The sequence below is a fragment of the Crocodylus porosus genome, unplaced genomic scaffold (genome assembly GCF_001723895.1).
Source record: "Crocodylus porosus isolate Cpor-Errol unplaced genomic scaffold, CroPor_comp1, whole genome shotgun sequence".
Lineage (NCBI taxonomy): Eukaryota > Metazoa > Chordata > Crocodylia > Crocodylidae > Crocodylus > Crocodylus porosus.
In genome coordinates this window covers 104,638,580-104,659,428 of record NW_017728931.1, presented here as the reverse complement: position 1 = coordinate 104,659,428, position 20,849 = coordinate 104,638,580, and the positions used below count along the sequence as shown (strand labels likewise).

Here is a 20,849-nt window from a genome sequence, read left to right as displayed (position 1 = left end):
TATGACCCCAGCTGACTTCCTGCCCTTTGGGCAGGGGGCTGGACTCGATGATCTTCCGAGGTCCCTTCCAGCCCTAATGTCTATGAAATCTCCAAAGGGAAGTGAACTAGGTCTTTGCACCACATTCCTCATGGGCCCTCAATCCCTGGGGAATCCTTGATGTTGAGGATTAAGGTCAGTTGAGGGAGATAACTTGTACAGTTTAGGAATCTGCACTGTTTCCAGCATGAAAACACTTCTGATGCTTATTATCCATGAGTATCTAGAATTCCACACATCTGATTTAAGGCTTCTGTACCTCTTGAGATTGGAGTTCATATAAGCTATTGACTTCAGATGCAGGGCAGTGAGGAGAGCTGTGGCTAGTATTTTTGCAGATGACAGAGGGTTGAGCAATCCTTTTAGAAGGACATAACATACCTTTTTAATTCTTAAACCTTTACTGATAACTGTATTTTATGTTACTCATTTATTGCAACTTAACAATATCTGAGTAGGATAGTGAAAACAAAAAACTCCAACTATAGGAGGATCATCATATGCCTGCTTAGAGTGCAAAAGACATAATCAAAGAGCTGGTTGGGAATTTCTTGATGAAATTAATTTTCACTAAAAATGCCGATTTGCTGGAACTGAGACATTCTGTTGGAAAAACAATCTGTTTCAACATATTTTCCTTTCAGAAAAATATGAAGAAAGTGTTGAATAATCTAAACATTTTGTCTGACATTTTGGACAGGAAAAATTCCCATTTGAAAGGTGTTTTATGTCAAAATTTTAGCAAATGTGTGTAAAAGAAGCTCAAATTGTACTCTTGAGTGGTGAAAATCCAAACAAAAACATTTTTAAATGATTTAAACACAATTTTCCAAGTGACCCAAAATAAAAGTTAGATGATTTGTTTTCTAGGTTTTGTCTTTTCATCCTTGTTTGGGATGGGAGCCATTTTTGATATCTCAAAAACTGTTAATGGAAAAAGAAAACTGCCAAGCTCTAAAGAGTATCAAATGACAAATGTTTCTTCACAAAGATAAACTAATGGAATGATGATCATGGGAAGAAGATGACGACTATGGTGATGTTGATTATGACTATACATGTCTCTAATTCTGTGGCAAGCTCTTTCTTTATTACCAAAGATTGTTTTTGCTCTATATTAGTACCCACTAAAGTGAGTGTTGATTTAAACCAGCACTGTCCAAATTCTGAGCCACTGATGGCCACACACTGTGCACCACCCTGCTACCACTCCTGCCACACAGCTGTGTGGACTCCCTGGGTCAGCCTACTCTACCACCAGGCATGGGGGCAGGAGGCTGGAGGAGGAAGAAGAAACCTGGAGACCCCAGCAGTAGCAGAAGGAGTGCTGGGGGAGCTGCAGCTGGGTGAGATCCAAAAGGCCTTGAGTTGGACAATTCTGATTTAAACTATTCTATTAGACCTACAGTAAAGAAAAACACCTTCTGAATTTAAACCCATGGGAAAAGGCAGATCTTTAGAGGAACATTTGAAAATAGGACCTTGGAGAATGTGAGTTGCATCAGAAATTCAAGTATAAAGCAGGTTTCCTAACCCTCTGTTCAAGGACACTTACTTTGTCTTAAAAACTGCTTTGTTTTACCTCAAAGATGCAATGGATTAAAGCATGCCTGATTAGAGCTGAGCTGTACAGCCTCCACATAAGAGCAGGCCCTGAGAGGTAAAGCCGGCAGTTGCTGCAGGGATGCTGCTGCACTAACATCACCAGCCTGAGATCTGCTGCTCCCAGGTACATCTGGGGGGGTCTAGGGTAGGAACTATGGGGATGGAAGAGGTTCCTAGAGACCCAGTTGGGTCCCAAGCCCTAAGGGGATGGCTAGGCCTAAGGAGAGGTAGGCTAGCTTAGAGTGGGGGCTTGGAGTTGTGAGCCTGCACAAGGGGCTAGGCAAGTCCCTGATCAGAACTGGCAGGGGTAAGGCCAGGGGCTCAGGTGAGCCCAGCTGAGTTGAAAGGCTGATCTCATGTGAGATCTCTGGGGCTCTAGGCAGGCCCAGTAAGAGTTGGCTATTCATAATGGGACTCAGCGGCAACTGCTTCTGAGTAGGAAGGTCAGCTGTTGCTGTACTGATGCAAGGGAATCCCACCTGGTCAAAGCAAGGGGGCCAAAAGGTTGAAGGGCAAGTGAGCCCACTGCAAGGGGCAGGCCAGGGCTGCAGAGAGCAATTTGGCAACCCAGCTGGCCTGGAGGCAGAGCCAGAGCCTAAAGAGACTGAAGGTCCCTTCAATGCGGGGGATATCACTGCTGAAGGGAAGCCAGGTTCAGTGGGTCAGAAAGCTGTGATGAAGGAGGCTGAAGCACAGCCTCTAGATGGGAGGCATCCAATAAGGCAGAGGTGGGCAAAATGTAGCCCATGGGCAGGATGCAGCCCACCAGGCCATTCTATGGGGCCCCTAAAACATTTTAAAAATTAATATTGATCTGCCCATGTCTGCCTGTCATGCAGCCCTCGATGACTTGCCAAAACTCAGTAAGTGGCCCTCTGCCTGAAATAATTATCTGACCCTGCGATAGGGGTCAGAGAGAGATGGGTCAGTGAGAGGAACCCATGAGAAGGAGGCTCCAACAGAGACCCCAGGGGACACAGCAGCCCAGGTACAACATCAAGAAGCCCAGTGATGGAATAGGACCAGGGCAGGTAGGCCTCCACTGGCCCCGGGGAATGCTAAAACTACACCCTGCTGAGGTTGAATGGTGGGGTTGCTTGTGGCAGGGCAGCTTCCAGGAAATGTCACACCTCTGCCTCCCCAGTGAAGTATGGGGTGCCGGAAAGCTTCATCCCCTGCTGCCTTGCAGGTGACTCTGTGGAGGGGAAAAGCTAAAGGAGCATACTCTGGCAGAAAAGCAACAGGCTTGGGCTAGATCTTGGAGGCCAGGAGGGGCTGAGGCCCAAAGCCTGAGAGGGAGGCTTGGGCACAACATGAAGGCCAGGAGGGTCTGTGGCCCAAGGCCTGAGGGTGAGGCTTGAGCAACAGCACAAAGGCCAGGAGGGCCCCAGGCCTAAATGAGAGTGGGGCCTAGTAGGAGGCCCAAAGGAGAGTGAGGTCTGGGTATGCTGGCAAACGCCTGAGGGACATAAAGCCCCACAGCCCCAGTAAGAGGGCAGAACAGTGACCACAGAAAAGGGGAGAGTGAGAAGGGCTAGGAGCCTAATGAAAGGCAGGAAGTCCAGAGTGTGTGTATGAGTTGAGGCCCCAATGAGGGACCATGAGTTGAGGCCCCAGTGACTGAAGCATGTGGTCATAGTAAGTCTCCAGACACCTGAGGCCAAGTTTGGTTCAAAGCCCAAGTGCACCCCAGCAATGGGGCTTGGGGAGCAGCAGTGGATAGTTTGGGCCAATGTCCTAGTGCAGCCCAGCAATGGGGCCAGGGGAGTTGGGGGAGTAATTTGGATGCCATCTGCGAGGCATAGGACAACAGTAAAGGGGATGTCGGAGCCATGTATAATGCCCTTAGCATCAGGGCAGAAAATGGGCAGCCTCCCACCTTGAAAACAACTACTGATTTTATTACAACAAAGTGAGGCAGGTAGGCGGACTGCCCTAGACAGGTGGGCAAGCCGATACTGTGACTGGCCTTGGGGATGCCCCCTGTCACACACCAAAAGTCAAGTTGACTCAAGAATCAGCACAGTTATGACTGTTTTCATACATGCTAGAGGATTCTGAGAATGCCTGGACAGTACTAAACTTGCTAGATGTCCTCCCTTTAGCAAACTTTACATGAAAAGCAAAACAGATTGGTTATGAAATATGGAGACAAAAATGGCAGCTCCACAATTGTTTTAATAAGGCAGACAGAAGTGTCAAGGGTAATACTTGAAACTGAATTAGCTAATCAACACCTCACTTCAGATCCTAAGGTATCAGTGAAAAGTTTTCCATTACTATGAAAAGCCATGTACAAGCAGCCAAGACACTGAAAATCCTAGAACTGAAGATTTTTTGGGGGGGCATGTTTTGGAGTTGATTGCAAACCCCCTCCCCTCCCCAAAAAACCCCAACATTAGATCTTTGGAACAGTTAGATGGGGATATAACTGAAGAAAGAATTCAAGAGCTAAAAATCCAGACCAGCATAAATCACCAGGCTTGGAGGGCTTCCCAAATAATTTTCATGAGAAAATTATCAGTGCCATGGCCAAGGTAGTCAGTTTTGTACTGCAAAAAGAATTCATCCCACAAATTCTTAAAAATAGCACTTAATCCTTTATTCTGTAAACCTGAAAAGAAGATTTAGACATACTTACCTTACTGGTATATATTTCTAAATGGAGTCTATCTAAAATGTAACTACTCCTATATATACCATGTTCAAAACACTTCAGCCAATCTTTATGCTAACAAGCATGGAGATCTGTAGCTTTGTCCCCCAGCTGCCTACTGCAGAAATGAGTCCAGCTCCTTTCTCAGCTCTTTTTATTGGCTTGCAAACAACTATTTATAAAGCTACCTTTAAATGGAAGAAGGGTATTATTTTAAATAACATGTTTTTCACTGTTAATTCCCACAAGAGACAACCCACAGACAGGGGCCTCACTCAGATCCAAAGGCCAATTCTGTGATCAGTTAACATTCAACATTTTGGTTTCCAGTACAATGCAAGAAAAGAATCCAATGCTCATCCTCCAGGGCACTTATTTTTCACCATTCCTTTCTAAGACTCTTGAATGAGTTATTTTTATTTCCTTTTAGAAGATGAATTCAGTTTTTCCCAAACTGATGTCAACATCCCAGATGGAACCCAAAGTCAAAAAAGAGATTAAGGCCCCTATACCACGTGGAATGGAAGAAGAGGAATTTACTACACATTGGGTGTGTCTGCGCGAGATACTGCACAGTAACTGTAGTTACTGCACATTTAGTTAGTACTTCATTAACCAAGTACTAAACTAAATGTACAGTAACTACTGTGCATTAATGAATATGTAGGTGCAGCCACTGGGTGTGTCTACATGAGACATTTAATGTGGAGTTGCCCATTTAGCTCTGCAGTAAAACATCAGCTTCTAAACATGCAATGCTATTAGGATGGAGTGAATTAATTAACTCTGCCATACGATAGTACTACCAGACATGAGTATTATCCTATGGTGGAGTTATTTACTCTGCCTGCCGGCTATCCCTGCACTGAAGCACCCTCATGCCCCAGCCAGCCCCTCCACAGCATGTTGAGCTGGGTCAGAGCAGCCACAGGCTGGCAAGCTGACCCTGCTCAATGTGCTGTGGTCCCGGGTATACATACAAGCAGTGTGCCCAGGAGCTATAAACTCCAGTGTGAGCTGCACCAGAATTTATTCAGGTGCACTAACTGCACATGTAGATGTGCCCACTGGGTGCATCAACACGAGACATTTACTGAGGAATTGCCTAATTAGCTCCTTCATAAAGCATCACCAGTCTAAATGTGCAGAGCTATTAAGCCAAGGTAAACTAATTAACTCCATCATAGATTAGTACTGCCAGATACAAGTACTATCCTATGACAGAGTTATTTACTCTGCTGCAACACATGTGTAGACACTGTGACCTGTTTACTAGGCATCTCAGGTTGTACATTCCCCGGTCCCACTATGGGAGGCCTATTTAAACTTGATTGACTAAAACAGTTGCTGGGTTAGGGAATGCTAAGGCAAGAAACTGAGCCAGAGGGGGTATGGGCAACATTTGAACAATGGTTAAGGGTTCGTTACAGTGTCCAGCCCATTGGAGCCCTGACCACAAGTGCTGTCAAACTTTTCCCAGGACAATTGGTGGAAGTCCTCCCCACAAAGTTTATGAACACTCTGATAATCCCCTTAAGTCTGTTAAAAGACTACAGTAAAATCTGAGAGTCATGCTAAACTGAGGCTTATTCACAACAGGTAAAATACAAAACCCTGATGCTGCAAGCATAGCTAAGGCATCTGAGAAGAAACAATGTAGTATCCCATCCAGTATATCTTCTAGTCATAATAATTTCAAGCTGGCTCCTAGGTGTCTGGTTACTCCTCAAAACTTAATGTTTTTCCTAGTTGTTAATCAGTTTCTTGAGGGGAGGACTGGGTTAGAGAGCTTCTGGAGTGGCTGGACGTGTTCAAATCAGTAGGTCCAGATGCTCTCCACCCCAGGGTGTTGAGGGGATTGGCAGGGGTTATTGCGGGGCCCCTGGCACAGATTTACGAGCACTCATGGTGCTCTGGCCAGGTGCCAGATGACTGGAAGAAAGCCAACATGGTCCCCATCTTTAAAAAAGGGAAGAGGGAGGACCCAGGCAACTATAGGCCCATTAGTCTTACTTCAGTCCTGAGGAAACTCTTTAAGAAGATTATCAAGGAGCACATCTGTGATGGACCAGCAGCAGGGATGATGCTCAAGGGCAACCAGCATGGTTTCATTAGGGGCAGGTCCTATCAGACCAACCTGATTGCCTTCTATGATCAGGTCACAAAAGCACTGGACGCAGGTGTCGCGATGGATGTAGTCTTTCCGGACTTCAGCAAGGCCTTTGACATGGTCTCCCACCCCATTCTCATTAAAAAACTAGGTGACTGTGGCATTGATCCTTACACAGTCAGATAAATTGCAAATTGGCTGAAGGCTCGTACTCAGAGGGTAGTGGTGGATGGGTCTTTTTCAACCTGGAGGGAAGTGGGCAGTGGAGTCCCCAAGGGCTCAGTCCTTGGGCCCATACTGTTCAATTTCTTTATTAGTGACTTGGATGATGGGGTGAAAAGCAACCTGTTTACATTTTCTGATGATACTAAGATTTGGGGTGAGGTGGACACACCAGTAGGGAAGGACAGATTACAGCAGGACCTGGACAGGTTATAGGGGTGGGCTAACGAAAACAGGATGGGTTTCAATACTGACAAGTGCAGGGTGCTGCACTTGGGCAGTAGGAACCAGCAGCACTGCTTGCTACTGCCCAAGCTGGGAAACTCCCTTCTCGAGAGCACAGTGGCAGAAAGATCTTGGAGTCATTACTGACTCCAAGATGAATATGGGCCAACAATGTGAGGTCACAGTCAGTAGGGCTAACCGTACCTTGTCGTGCATCCACAGATGCATCTCAAGCAGGGCCAAGGAGGTGATCTTCCTCTTGCACGCGACACTGGTCAGGCCACAGCTGGAGTACTGTGTTCAGATCTGGCCGTCACACTTCAGTAGGGATGTGGACAGCATTGAGAGAGTCCAGAGGAAGGCCACCCACATGATCTGGGTACTGCAGGGCAGACCCTATGAAGAGAGGCTACAGGACCTTAACCTGTTCAGCCTTCGCATGAGAAGACTGACGGGGGACCTGGTGGCCGTCTATAAACTCACTAGGGGGGACCAGCAGGGATTGGGAGAGACCTTGTTCCCCCTAGCACCCCCCGGGGTAACAAGGAATAACAGCCACAAGTTGTTAGAGAGTAGGTTTAGACTAGACATCCAAAGGCACTACTTCACAGTCAGGGTGGCTAGGGTATCAGATGTAGATATGCCACAGGTAGAAAACTGGAATGAGGTAAAAGATAAGCTGCAAAGCCTTGAGGCAAAAGCTCAGCAAGGAACTCAGTTGGGCCTCCTTGTTTGGGAGGGTGGGAGGATCATCAGTGTGACTGTCAATGTGCCCAAACCATGTAAATGGTACGATGTGATCTGCACTGTTCGCATGTCACTGGGTATCACCTCAGCTACGTGGCTGACCATCTTAAGCGCCATAGTGCTATGTATTGCCCTAGTGGCAACAGCTAAATGGTGTTTTAATCGTTGTTGTCATAAACCTGTTCATTCACAGATCCATGCAAGTTAAATTTAACCCAAGATAATAACTGATAATTTAACTTATCTAGTCTCAGAAGAAATTTCTGGCCATTTCAGGGCAATAGTATGGTTACTTAATTGTAGCAGAGCAACAGCTCCACTCTTAGCTCCTAAGCAACATGAATTGCACAAAGCCCAGGTGGTACTATTTTCATACAGTAAGCAACCTGGTCCCTCCCAACAAACACGTTGCCCTATCATTACATAGGAAACATTAGGTAGTTCGTGTATACAGGTCATTTTGGGTGGGCTGAGAGGGTCCCTAGTCCAATTAAGGTGTTACTGATTTGAACTAAGGGAGATTGTGCCAAATACAAAGGGCCATCTGGGGTAACTATCTCCTATATGGGGCAATGCAGATTCCAGTCCCAAAGGCATCCTCCTCCTAGCCCCATGCTAAGCAAATAAGCAGTGATCAAGCTTCCATTTTTTTACACCTGCACTAGGAGTGAACACTTTCCTTTATTACAGCTTTCCCAAGTCGTAATCCAGGTACTTTGATGGTGGTATCTTTCTTTAAATGTTGCAGGCATTCTATGATGCTCTAAACCAGGGAACCATTCCCTATTTTTAACATTGCTTATTATTTGGGAAAAATGCACGTTTAATGATAACCAAACTTGCACACAAGCAGTACTTGAGGTTTGATTTTTGTCTGCTCTAAAAGCTGTGTCCATCATGGCCTGGGCAAGACAGGCTGTCTCTAATCTTACATCAGTTAGCAATTTGTCAGTGTGCTCTAAAGTTCTTCTCACGAGAACACTTCCCTTAGTGAGCAGCTCTACTGCCTGTCAGAAATTGGCTACTCCTTTAGTATTTTGGGGAGACTTATTTAAGTTCCATACATTCATAGCCAAGTTAAGTCCATCTTAAAGATAACCTGGCATTTCTTCCAAGGTGGGGCTTAATTGTATTTGTGGAACAGAAAATGGTCGGCTATTCCCCCCTAAGTAACCCTTCAGCTACGCGAGCTCCTGCTGAACAGTTTGGAAAGGTAACTCGGACATACCATTGTTCCAGTCTGAACAATACCCAAGCAGTGAACAATAAAGTGTTTAGGAGGGTTCGGATTTTAACTCCAGGGTATGGAGTTATACGTGGGCAGTGTCGGGGCCTCCTGAGGGGGAATGGCTAGAGACAATAGTGAACACCCCGTTCTCTCACAGTTCACGTTTATCCTTTTCTCCTTAGGAGCCTGTAACCATGCTTCACCTCCCAAAGAGCAGAAGAGTTCTCACTGTTGTTCGTGGAGACGATATGGTACTGGGTTGGTGAAATGGCATTGCCCTGGCAGAATCATAGCACTAATTTGCTTTAGGAATCCCACCAGTATAAAAGGATAGGGATAAGTGGTGGAGACTTGCAGATACAGCCTCCTTTTAGTTTTATTAAAGTGGGTACCATTCCACCATGCTTCTGTGTAGGTATGATTTATAAACCATGTAATGACCTTGTTCCAAGCTGAAGCATGCTCTCCCACCTGGTGGGCTTCACACCATTGCTGGAGAGTGTTGTCAGCCATAGGAATGGGAAAGGGTAGATTTTCCCATAAATGCAGTGGGCTCAAGAGGCTGAACAAATGCAGAATGCACTATTGGGGGCACAGACTCAGAGGCATTGAGCTCAATGGGGTTTCCCTCAGGAAGTATGTAACAACAAACCCATAAACGAGCAGAGCTACAACAATTACCTCCCCCACCCATAGTTAGCCATTCCAACTTTCAGGTAGGGAACGAACCCAAGATAATAACTGGTACCACAGATGCATTGACAGTTACCACCTTGCCAAGCAACTATTCTGTTTCTTCTACTCAGAGACCAGGATTTCCAGGGTGGCGGGTTTCTTCCAATATGAATACTGAAGATGGGCTACGTGAAGGTCATCTGAGCACATATGCAGTTCTGGGGAATGCTCCTCTGAGTCAGGCCACTCCTTTAGATCTTCAAGAGTAAGTTCATTAATATCTGGGTAATAAGAAGGATAGTAGAATACAATTATAACAGTCCACCATTTTATGGTACTAATCAGTTCAGACAAGTGATAGAGCAGGATTCATCTTCAATAGCAGGCTTAATTAGGAATGGCTACAGCTGCATTTGTGGACAGATGTAATCTGTAGGAACAAGACAACAAGGAGCTTGGCTCCCGTTAGATGAATCTGACTTAAATACCCACCAGGTATTATGCATACTTTTTGCCAATAATGTGCCCTCCCTTTTATCTCCCTGAGGATGTTTCACTACCACTCAGTCTCCTGCCTGGAGCTTTCCTGGGTCACCACCCCTAAGTCGCTCTACTGCTGGCTCATGGGGACCACCCAATCCAAAAGCCTGTTGCATAGGCCTACATCCCGGATAAGGTCAATTATTGGCCCAGTTGATAGCTCAATCCAGGTGCAAGTCCCATTCCTTAAGAGCTGGGCCAGCAGCCAACCACCAATTGCATTTGAGAATGTCATTGGCTTGCTATACCAATCCATTAAACTGTGGATGGTATGGGATGTGATACGTCCATAACATGCCATGTTTCGTGGTTCAATCATACACAAGATGATTGCAAAAGTGAGGGCCATTGTCACTCTGTAGTTCTATGGCTGGTGGATACACAGCTAGCAGAGTTTCCAGTGCTGCACAAGTGTCTTGGGCAGTAGCTCCTGCTGAGGCGTGGGCAAACGTTATTCCCATGATAACTTCTATGGCTACAAATACGTATTGTCACTTACGGGAAGTTCAAGGGAGGGGGCCTATGAAATCACATTGCCATACTTGCCACGCTACCTTTCCCCTACGCAATGACAATGGGATAGTCGGGAAAAGCTCTAGTCACATCTTGACCTCTCGGCAAGTGACGCATGTGCCAACTATTTCTTGTGCTTTCTTTTTAGTTACATGAATGCCCCAAGATGTGGCCAATTAGGCAGCTCCCGTGGTGTCTGTGTTGTCCATGTAGCCATTCTGTAGCTCGTTCTCCAGGTGTGCAGTGGGATCTAAAATGCAAATTTGGGCACCCATGTCTAATAGCATATCAATTGACTTCTCACTTTTACATAATTGAATCTTTACGGGTATCCAAATTAAGGGACTAATATTAACTTTGATACTGATCCCTAGCCCGCTACTGCCCCCATGGTGGCCCCTTTCCTTGAGGGTTGAGCTGGCCGAACTGCCTAGGCTACGCGATCAGGAGAGGTAAATGCTGGCGGCCCATATAAGCACATATGCTAGGGAAAATATCAACAGTTCCGCCCTTAGGGCAGAGAATCCCTCCGGTGACACTGCCAGAGGCTTACAAGGCTACAGTGTTTAGCCACATTGGTGGGCAGTCCATCGATTTGCACCTTATTGAAACCAACAGGCAACAAGTCTTTCCACATTCTTGTTCATGGAGTCTTGGGCCAACCTTCCCTAGCTTTTCCCAACAATTCCGGGGGGTCAGGAGGTTTGTCCTTCACTGAGGCCACCACCATGGCCTTGGCGTTTTTTGTTGGTTTGGCAAGCCCTGGCTTCTGCAAAATGGGCAGAAGCTGCACTAATTGCCAGGTCGCATCTCTTACCAGGTGATTCACTGCCTCTGGCTCCAAGGCCACCAGGGTGAGGCGCACTCTGTTGGTGCTTGTCGGCAAAACCTCCTCCACAACAGTGCTGTCACAACTTCTGCATCTGGCGTGTGAGTCAAAACTCCTGCATGAAGGAGTTCAGTTAGCACTAACTGATACAAGCAGCAGACAACCTCCTCAAATTGGCCCACGCCCAAGGGGCGGGGTTAAGCTCTTCTTCCATATTACCATAACTGGCGGTGGTCGCCTGTAGTGCAGCAGAAAACAAAGTAACATTTTCATCACCTCCTACAAACTGATCCAATTGGAGCTCAGGGCACAGGACAAGTTGGGCCTCCTCACCATGGCTCACTGATATTCCAGATGCCCCTTCACTATACATTCGAACTAGCCAGTCTATCACTGGCTCTCCTGGCTTGGATTTATGCTGCTCCTATATATCTCCAATTTCCGCACAGGTAAAGGAATGAAGCTCTGTTCAGGGATTTCCCCCTTGCGGCCCTGAGTGAGTCACCACTACTGGGAATGCTTGGCTGAGCTCCTCCCTTGGGGTGGGAACATACAGGGGCGGTTCAGCACCAGGCTTGCCATCAATCTCCTCCCCTTCATCTGTCCCCTGCCCGTGATCTTCCCGGAGTTCAGCTTCTGGTCTCTCACCATATAGGCACTGTTGTACCTTCTCAAAGGGGGGCTCCACAGCCTGTACCAACTGCGCCTTCTTCTGGAGGGAAGCAGCTGCACACATGATCATAATCTTTCCTTCCCTCTGTTCTAATGTCTCCAAGTGACTCTGGACAGCTTGCGCAGCCTTACATGCCACTGTTGGAATCCCTCATGTCCTCCAACTCCTTACTCAGCCGGGTGACCTTTTCCCGGAGGTGAGCATTCTCTTCAGCCCCTAACTGCAGGCATGTGGCCAGCAGCCATGACAGGCACCCCTTCTTGGGCTTAACCCACACGGCAGCAGCAAACCTAACCCATTGATCGGGTATGGTTCCTGGGTCACTCCAGGCAGGCCTCAACCTATCCTTATCTCACCTGGGATTCTCCGTTCTTGCCACTTCCTTAAGCAAAGCCACCAACAGAGCCCACCCAACTCCCTCCATTTCAACCTTTCTCTCTGGACCAGAGCTTCTCAATCCTGCTCATGACTCCACTTTACATCCCAGCCACCAGTGGGAGGGTTCAGGATTGAGAGAGTGCTTGGGAGTAAAAAAGTAAGCAAGGTTTATTGACTTAACAAATATACAACTACGTACAGTATAACAAGGCAACAATGACAGACAATAACAATTCACGTCAGCAACTTATCGGCAGTCCCCTCTGATGCCTGATGTATGACAAGTTCTTCTTCTATAAAGCTCAGCGAAGTCAGGCCTTCCCAATCTGTGCTATCTAAGGGGTACCGGGAAGGACCCTAGTATTCAATCTTCGGGTTCTCGAGATCCACTGGCCCACCAAATCCAGGTCAGCAGCTAATTTTTAAATTAGTAGCTTCTCTCACAATGCTGTGTCTTCCTTCTGCTGATTTCTGGATGTGCTAGCCAATTTATAACTTCTGAGCTACGCTGTTGACTCACAGCCACTCATACTCTTACACCACGAACTTTCCTTATGACTGACCAATAGCAGTACAAGCCTTTGCATTTTTCTAACAAGGTTAATTTTAATTGCATCACTACATACAAGGTCTCACTAATCTTTTACTTTAATTAAACTCTTAGCAGCAACATACAGCTCACAATGCATGAACAAACAACAAGAAACACCTGGTCTAATCCTCACAGAGTGTTCAGCAAGCACCTTCACCACACAGGCAGAACTCTCAGCTGTCACAACAAGGAGCACATTGACAGAATTACAAAGACCCTAGAAATGTATTCTTAATAAAAGAGCGCATCCCAAAGTGATAGGCAAATCTGGTAACAACACTGACTGGGGCTGGCTAGGGCACAAGGGTGCTACAGTGTGGGGCTGCCTGCTGGCTAGTCTTGCACTGTAGCGTGGTCATGCCCCAGCCAGCCCCTCCACAGCATGTTGAGTCAGGTCAGAGCAGCCCAAGGCTAGCAGGCTGATTCCCTGGTCCTCTGCCAGCTGGGCCTGAGCCACCCCAGCACAACATGCTGCAGTCCCAGGCACACTTATAAATGCTGCATCCAGGAGCAATAAACTCCATCATGAACTGTACCAGAGTTTGTGTCATATTAATATTCACAGGTAGACACATCCACTGGGTGCACCTACACATGCAATTAATTTGAAGCAATAAGCTCCACAACATCTACACATGCACCCAGGACAGCAGCTATTTGAGCCAGGGCAGAGCAAGCCCAGGCTGGCAGGGGGCACCACGGGTCAGGCTTTGGCTCCAGGTGGTGGCACCTGGTGGCAAACAGACTGGCTGGGGCATGAGTGTGTTGAAAGTGCAGTGCCATGTGGGTACACATCAGGTAGGAATCTGGCCCCCTGCCAGCTGGGTGCAATTTACACCCATGGTTAACATCTATATGTGCATTTAATCAGTTAATTACCTCACCATAAAACAGTACTGCAGAGACGGGACAGTCACCTTGCTGGGGGCACCCCACATGCTCCCCAGCAGACCCGGAAGTGGACCAGAAGTACTTCTGATCTGCTTCCAGGTTCACCACCAAGCATGTGGAAGGCCCCCCAGCACTCCGTGGGACACTCCATGCACCCCAGTATAACACCAATCATGAGCCATGCCTGCTACCTCAAAGTATGTAGAAAAAACTTTTAAAGCTGTGTCTATGTCCAAATCACTGATTCTCCGAATCAGCATCAAATCTTCAGATTCGGATTCAGCTGAATTGAATCAGTGACAGTGTTCCAAATCAATTAATCGAATCACTGTCCCTGATTCAGGCCGAATCCAAATTGAATAGAGCCCACTTCACACACCCCTAGTAGACTCTACTCTAAAGCTAACTACTCTACTCAGCAGTTAAGTGCATGTGTAGATGCAGCCATTGCATTGTAATCTAGTGCATACAAATTAAGTCTTACACTGTGCACTGAGAAGTGGGTGTTCATAAATACTACCTGATATCTTTTGCAAAGAGATGCTGAATAGTAGTCTCATGCTACTGGAAGAAGGTAAGGATGAATTGATTTACAGAATACCCTTAATCTTTTCCCTTTACTGTATTAGACTGAGTCTCCCTACAACTCTATTGCACTTTTTACTTTAGTTCTAGTTTTTCTCTAAGCAAAATAAAATATATGCATCTATAAGAAAGACGATCCCATATGAACAAGTGTCTTTCATAAAATTTGATTTCATTGCTAGAGCATCATGGCCAAAAGACCATTCAGACAGAGGACAGATGATGGGTAGACAGACTGATTTAATCATTTACCCATGGTCTGTCAGAATAAAAGTGAAGCCTTCAGTTCTATATGAATTAGCATTTCAAAAGAGCATGTGATCTTCATATTTACTTTTTAAAACCACAGATTTATGTTTTCTCCTTAACTCAGAAGCCAGAATGTTGGAAATGACTTTGAAACTAACAAAGAATGCATAATACATCACTTGCTAGGGCTGATGCCTCTCCTCCCCAACTTAGTGTGATAAAATTGTTTGCAATTCAGATTTGGAAGTTTGTAATTTACTAGAGCAAAATAAAAATATGTGTATACAGTGACAAAAAAGTCATAGTATCCAAGTTCTAGTTTGTAAAGTCTGCCTAAGCTCTCAGAAGTCTGTAAAGACTTCCACAGTGTAAATAAATTAGTTACCCATGATTAGATAGAGATCCGTCTTTTTTGCATAAATATGCCATTTAGCTTTACAAATGCCCCCTCTGTATAAATGTCTTGTATCAAAAAAAGAGATTTCCAAGAAGAAAAATCCTATTTGTATACTTGGATACATGACAAATTCATTTCTTTATTGACTCAAAATACTGCACAATTCAGGGTGTTTTTTCTTTACCAATTAGTTATTGCTAAATAACTAATTATTCATTGTCTAATCCTGTGTCACATTTGTTCAAAGCACAAAGGTTGTCTTTTGCTCTGTAGGATCACTAGATAATGTTAATCTTTATGTACAAGTGGTAATGCTTTGAGAGGTTTGAGAGACTGTTTAGGTTTGTATATCAATCAATATTTTCTCTCATGGCTATTTCAATCCGGGTTTAAGTGTGATTATGATGTATTTAAAAACAAGATACCTCTGCACTGGTGATATTTTCAGAAGTTGAGTTGCAGATCCTACTTCCAGCATCTCCTTTCCTATGACATTTCCATTTGTTTACTGTCACTGCAGCACTTTGTCTTCATTGCCAACTACAATTATTCCTGGCAGGTTGACCTGACATTGTGCATTCTTTTTTTTTTGCCATGCTGATGAGGTTTTTTAAAAGTTACAGGTATGCAAGCAGGAGATCTGTTGCACTAGTCAGTTTTTTATCTTCCATCTGGCTTGACTATCTAAACATGCCCTGTACGTATATTCTCCCCCTAAGTACCAACTACTTGCTGCTGTCAGAGACATGATTCTGTACTTTGTGGACCATTGGTTTGACCCAGTACAACACTCCATATGACAATGTATTCTGAGAGAGGTTTAACTAGGAATGTTGGCACACTTGGTGGGGTGCCACATGCCAGAGAGCAAGAAGAGCATGGCAAGTACTCACACAGTGATCCCTTACACAGAGACCACAGCTGCTGCTGTGGGGAAAGCTGCCCAGACATGGTCTGATGCTGCTGGACTGCAATTCTGGTGCCCCCTCTAAATTGGCACCTGGAGTTGCAGTTCATCTTGCTCACTCCTACATCCACTACTGTCCCTGTTCTCAGGCCTATTCATACTACTGCTTTTCTAAATCATCCACAATTCTCTAGGGTCAAATTTTCATTCATACTGTCTAAAGGGCTAAGTACAGACAGTCAAAAACCCTGAGGCTGAATCAATTCAATCTTTGCAGGTTAGTCTAAGCTAAATAGATTGAACTGATAAGCAAGTCAACAGACATTCATTTTTGATTCTGGAAATGCAGCCACATGCCTGTAGTGGCCCAGGCCAGAAGACAGAGGGTCCTAGAGCATGTCTCCCTGCTCAGCTGGAGCATAAAGTTTGGGTCAAGGCTAGCCCACCCACCATGCAAGATGAAAAGCGTTTTGGGATGCTTCGGGACTATGAGTTAACTTGAATCTGGAGGGGCTCTGGGACAGAAGTTCAGTAAACCAATTTAACCTAAATCAGTAAAGTCTGATACTACATCCATCTAGGTTTATCTTAAACTGGTTTCAGCCATTTTGAAAGCAGTTTATGTGCACTGAACTTCTGTTGTGTTACAACACAACCCAGCCCTGCTGGGTGCTGCCACAACGCCTGGGGCAAAGCGTGGTACACGCCCCGTCACGCGGTGATGGTATCATGGGGTGTGGGGCCTGCCTCCACCACAGGGCAGGGTGCGAGGGAGTCCAGGTCCTCCCTGGTGGCTGGGGCATGGGGGTTGTGTCTCCCTCTTAGGGCAGGCAGCTGATCACGGTGGGGGGAGATTGGTGGGGGTGGATGGCAGATGGGGTTGGGGATCAGTGGGGTTTTTTTTGTTTTGTTTTTTTTTAAAAAAAAATGGGCAGGGGGCTGGACTCGATGATCTCCCAAGGTCCCTTCCAGCCCTAATGTCTATGAAATCTATGAGATTTGAACTGGTTTCTGATTACTTATACTGGGTTATTTGTAATTTCTCTCCCTAGCCAACGTGATCATTTCAGTGTGAGGGTGACATTTGATTCTGTGTCCTAATACTGGATAGATCATTGGTAGTTGATATAAGAATGCTTGTAAAGGTTTGTTTCTCTGTGATGCCATTGGGTCTGCCAAATTATCACTAGGCTAAAGTGTGACTAAACTGTATCAAAAGTCTGATTGCAGGACAGTTAGGCAGACCCAAGCTAGCTTTAATTTAACTAGTCTATGGACCAATAGTAGAGAGGCTGTGGTAGAGGGCTAGTCATTAGCTACCTGGGGTCCCAGACAAGCTTATATAGCCTCCATGAAAACCTGCACCCTTAGGGCTACTGATACCAAAGCTAGGGGTATGTCTACACCTCTTATTGCACTTCTGATTGCAACATGGATTAAACCTCAGTAAACTGTTTTTTGTTCTGAAAATGCAGTGGGATTTTGGGGGGACTCACTTCATTTCTCTGGGCCTCAGTTTTCCCATCTGTACAATGGAGATAATAATAACTGCCATCCCTTTTAAAGCACTCAGAGATGCATTGAATAAACAGTGCTACTGAAAGTTTTATTATAGTATCTCATCTACATCTCATCTTTTCCAAACTGCATTTTATGCTAAACAGAAAAAGGAAAACTAATCACAAGTTCATCATTATCCTTGGCCCATCATGTTTCTATGGTTACTGCGTCTGTGTTTTTCATCTTCAGAACCCAGCAAGAATTCTCCCATTTTAAAAGACTGCCTTGCCCTGCCTCTGTGACCCACCCTTATCAAGGACTGATTATCCCACTCCTGCTTTGCCAGCCTCACCCTGTCATGCATTGAAAGCATTGCTAAATTAGACTGCATGCTGTTTGGACCAAGTGTTTGAACATAAAGCGATTGTTTTTCAGCCATACCCCAAGTTGTCATCATTAATTACAAAAATGTAGGAAGGGATATGGATAGAACCTTATGGTTCAGGGCTTAAGCAAATCTCCACCTGCTACCAATCAGGCTGAGAGCCTCCTGTGCCTACTGTGGGGTTCTTACACTTTCTTCTGAAGCATCTAGTGCCAGCCACTGTCACAGAGAGAACGCTGGATTAGATGGACTTTGGATTTGGACCAGGAGAGCCATCCTTATGTTCCATTATTATGTAAATATTTTACACAGGGCTGCATGAATCATTGGGAAGCAGTAAACCTGCCCTTTTTCACTATGCTACTACCATGGTCTGTGCTAAAAAGGCTGCTTTTGGCATCGAGTTAAAATCCCAACTGGGGTTGCAATTCTTCTCTCCTCTGTCTGACTCTTTCTCCATTGTTTCCTACAAAGGCGTGTGCCTCTCTGAACCAGTTTATCTCTAAGGTGCCACCCTCCCTGCCTTCTGCCTGACTACAGACAAAGGCCCTTGTTACACATTGCACTGTGAGCTGCACAAATGTTCATTGGTGTTAGTGCAACCTCAAGTTTGAAGCAGCCACACTTTTGGCCAGCATGGGCCTGGAGGACTGAAAGGTAAGAATCTCCTCCTCCCATTCCAGGCTTACCTTTTGTGCCCCCCAGTTCTCCCCAGCCCTGGGGTGCCCCCTGCTTCTTGGGGTTCCCCCCTGCTCCCCTCACCCCTCTGGGCTCCCTCCCCACTATTTACTTGTGACTGCCTGAGCTATCTGCCCCAGAGGAGCAGGCAGGGAAAGGTTAACTACCCTGCCTACTTTCCAGGCTGCTGCTCTTTTCCAGGCTGAGCTGGCCCAGAGAGCAGGACAGGCAGTGGAAGTGACTTCAGCTGAGCAGGCAGGTCAGGAATACCCAACAATTCAGGTGTTAAGAGCAGAAGCCACTCAACAAGACCATAACACAGCTAATTACCTCCCCCCACTCCCGTTGTGAAATTGTGTAACATTCTTCTTTCACTCAGAAAAGCTCAAGGCCCACCTCATTCAAAGTTGAAAGTAAATGACTGTGATCAAGGCACACCCAGCAAGTCTCCTGTATATTCCTGATTTGCAATTCCTTTCCTTCAGACATTTAGGGGATTTTATCCATAGATGTAGTGTCAGTACAAATTACCACTTTAATAGCTCAAAGCTGGTTTGATATGATGATCTACCATGACTTCCTCACAGCATGCTTAAAGGAGGATTTTGTGACAACACAGAGCATAACCTGTGCCCCTACTCTGAGAGGTGAGAGTTGTGCTCACAGAAGACTGACAGTAATACCTTATAATACTTCCAGCTCCCTTCCATTGAGAAGAAAAGTTCTAACTTCCCCCATTACAGGCAACTGAGCTGTCTTCCGGGTGAGCCACAACTTCTCAGCTTTATTTGAAATGTGCCCATTTGGAATTGTCTAAATATGAACCTGTGTTCTGTGATCACATTCCCATGACAAAATAGTTACAGACAGATTCTTTCCTCCTGGAGGCTTGGGGAGCTTTTATTCCCTTAACAAAAGTAGTTCAATTCAAATATTATTTCTGTGATTTGCTCCAACCTAAATGCTGACCACTTTGGGCTAGATCACCTTCACAAGATGGCACCAGCGGTACAGTCTTGTGTTTACTTCCTGAATTCTTCTTACCCTCCTGTGCCCATACCCATAACAGGAAGGATAGAGGAGAAAACAACCTGTGCCCCCAACCCTTTAAGCCCCACTCCTAAAGTCCTGTAGTTGTTCGTGACCCAGCTGGGATTGCTCCAAGTCATGTCATTTGTGCCCACATGGATAAGGAGCATGGAGTAGTGGTTGGAGGGCTGGATAAGTTTTGGGATCCTCTCAGCAACTTCCCAGGTACGGGCCCCTGAAAGGCAGCAGACCTCATGCACTGAGGGGTCAGGGCAGCAGATTGCTCCCTCGGTCCCCTGCAACAGGGAGTCTCCCACAACAACAGGGGAAGGGAAGATAATCTCTGGTGCAAGCCCACCAAGCATCAGCCACCAAACCATCAGGACAGGGTGTACAAAGAAACAAACTCCTACCACACCCCAGGAACGTGGCTCTTCCAGCAGTGCAGGGAAACCTAGGTCCACCAATGGCTTGCTCATTTGCCTTTACACAAATGCCAGGAGCCTGGGCAACAGACAGGAGGAGCTAACCCTACTCCTAAACAGTAATAATTACATTCTCTTAGGGATAACAGAGACCTGGTGGGACTCCACCTATGACTGGACCACAGGTATAGATGGCTATACCTTGTACAGGAGAGATGAAGTTGCAAGAAAGGGCGGGGGTGTAGCTCTGTATGTGAAAGAGCTACACTTCCCTACAGGTAAAGAGTGGCAACCAAGAAGGGTGCCTTGAAATCTTCTGGGTAAGAATAAGGGGGGAACATGGTGAAGGGAATATAGCAGTAGGAGTCTACTACAGACCTAAACAAGAGCAAGAACTTGGCCACGAATTTGCCAGGGAACTGGCTGAGGCTGAACACTCAAGCATAGTTGCCATGGGCGATTTTAACTACCCAGACATGGGAAGAGCACTCAGCGAAATCCAGTCAGTTGCAACGCTTCCTCACAAACACTGATGAGCTTTATTAGTCTCAAGAAGTCTATGGACCAACAAGGGACAAAGCGTTGCTGGACCTGGTGCTGGCCAAAGGGGATGATCTAGTCAGTGACCTGAGAACTGAAGGGAAGCTGGGAGATAGTATTTCATAGACATCAGGGCTGGAAGGGACCTCGGGAGATCAAGTCCAGCCCCCTGCCCAAAGGGCAGGAAGTCAGATGGGGTCATAGGATCCCAGCAAGGTAAGCATCCAATTT

At 45.9% G+C, this 20,849-nt stretch overlaps 1 long non-coding RNA gene across 1 annotated transcript in view; it reads left to right on the top strand.

Moving 5' to 3' along the window:
• The first annotated feature begins 20,314 nt into the window (after nt 1-20,314).
• The window catches only part of LOC109316117, a 2,267-nt gene continuing 1,732 nt past the window's right edge, over nt 20,315-20,849 (top strand). The window contains exon 1 of the long non-coding RNA XR_002102703.1: nt 20,315-20,327. This is a non-coding gene — a long non-coding RNA (uncharacterized LOC109316117). The remainder of the gene's footprint in view (nt 20,328-20,849) is intronic.